Source organism: Petaurus breviceps, unplaced genomic scaffold, assembly GCF_028583685.1.
Source record: "Petaurus breviceps papuanus isolate PSGF00001 unplaced genomic scaffold, PetGlider_PUasm1.0 90775, whole genome shotgun sequence".
Taxonomy (NCBI): domain Eukaryota; kingdom Metazoa; phylum Chordata; class Mammalia; order Diprotodontia; family Petauridae; genus Petaurus; species Petaurus breviceps.
Genome location: NW_027187342.1, coordinates 2012678 through 2014774, shown reverse-complemented (window position 1 = coordinate 2014774; position 2097 = coordinate 2012678). Strand labels below are relative to the sequence as shown.

At 41.7% G+C, this 2097-nt stretch overlaps 1 protein-coding gene across 2 annotated transcripts in view; it reads right to left on the bottom strand.

The window, feature by feature from the left end:
• The window catches only part of CDS2 (CDP-diacylglycerol synthase 2), a 92088-nt gene that overhangs the window by 14187 nt on the left and 75804 nt on the right, over nucleotides 1-2097 (bottom strand). The gene's annotated exons all lie outside the window — the stretch shown is intronic.

Sequence of the window (2097 nt, the reverse complement as noted above, 5' to 3'; positions counted from 1 at the left end):
AGGAAGGAAGGAAGGAAGGAAGGAAGGAAGGAAGGAAGGAAGGAAGGGAGGGAGAAGAGAAAGGGGAAGGGGAAGGGAAGGAAAGAAAGGGGAAGGAAAAAGAGGAAAAGTAGGTGCTATTTTACAGTGGAGGAAACTGAGGCAGACAGAAGTTAAATGATTTGCCCAGGGTTACAGAGGTAAGAATGTCTCAGGCCAGATAAGAATTTAAGTCAAAGCATTTTGACCACAGGCCCAGGGCTCTATCACTGTGCCACCTCATGCTTTAAGAACAAGGTTTCCCTTCTGGATTTCTCAGAGGACACTCTGAGATCATATGCAACAGAATGTTTCTTGATCTTAAGAGCTGCTTTAAGAGTCTATAATTTCATCAGTGTAGATACTCCTTCCAGGAATGCAGGAGGTCACTCTGCTGTCTTGGGAGATAGTCTTCCTGAATTGTTTCAGCAAAAAGAATTCATCACCTAAAGGTCAATCATTTAGTGATAACCACTTTACACTTTGTTAGGTTGATTCTTTAAGCTGGTGGTCTCCAAACTTTTTTCGACTGAATACCTTTACAAATAAAATTTTTTGAGCAAACATCCCATATATGTGCATTTTTACTTATTTATAAGATATACATGTACTATTTTACTCATAATTATGGACATAAACACACACAAAATAGATATTAAATTGATGAAATCATTATGGAGCAAACAGGGAACCAATAGAGTTTTAACAGGGGAGTGACATTCAGACTTGCACTTTAGGAAAATCACTTTGGCACCTGTGTGGATGATGAACTGAAGAGGAGAAGAGATCTGAGGCTAGGAGACCAAATAGGAGACCACTGCAATAATCCATGTGAGAAATAATGGAGGCCTGAACTAACGTGGTAACTGTGTCAGTAGTGAGAAGGAGACAGATACAAGAGATACTGGGTACAGGTAGAAATGACAAGACCTGCTTGGATAGATGGGACAAGTGAAAGTCAGATTTCCAAGATGATAGGCTATTAACCTGGGCGACTTTAAGGATTTTGGTGTCCTTGGTAGAAATAAGGAAATCCGGAAGAGGAAAAGGTTTGGAGGCGAAGCTAATGCAATGAAATCCATAGATCATAACCTATCCATCCCTGCACTTATCCTGTAAGATACAATCTGTCCCACTCAAAATGGAAGCGGGTAAGGAGAATGATCTTATTCACTAAAATGCAAGGTCACCTCCACATCATGAAAAAGCACTGAATAAGGCTTTAGTAGAGGGTAAATAAAATTCCCTCCAAAACACGTACTCTCTGGACAAGAAAGCTGCCTGCTAAGTGCATGCTCTGAGAAATGCTATCTGCAGCCAGTGATCCAGCAAACCTATTAACCCCTGGTCTACCTGAAGGAGCATCATAAGGACATGATCTCAGAAACTTGAAAAGATTCTTCCCTCTCTAGAAAATACGGTCCTTGTTCTCACAAGGGCCAAAATCAGGAAAGGAACCAATCCTAAAAATCAAACGTATGTCAGTCAGTCAGTCAGTAAACATTGATTAAGTGTGTACTATGTGCTAGGCACAGTGCTAGAGCTACAACAAAAAGCAGAAGACAGGGACAGTTCTCATTCTCAAGGAACTCACATTCTAATGGGTAATATAACATGTAAGCAAGTAAGTATGAACCAGCTATATAGATAAACTGGAAATAATCAACAGAGGAAGGCACTAGAAGTCAGTAGGATCAGGAAAGGTTTCCTGAATAAGGTGAGACTTTAGCAGGGACTCAAAGGCAGCCACAGGAGCAAAGGAGGGAAGGCATTCCAGGCAAGGGAGAGAATCAGTGAAAACATCCACAGTAGGATATAGGAGATCCTTTTTAAGGAACAGCAAGGATGCCAGCATCACTGGATTGCAGAGCATAGGGAAGGGAGGAAAATGGAAAGGAAATATAGGATGGGACCAAGTTGTAAAGGGTTCTGAATGCCAAGCAGAGGATTTTACATCTGATCTTGTAAAATGATACAGAACCACTGGAGCTTACCGAATTGGGGGGTGGGGGGAGGGGAGGATGCTACTAGGGTGTGTGTGTGTGTGTGTGTGTGTGTGTGTGTGTGTGTGTGTGTGTG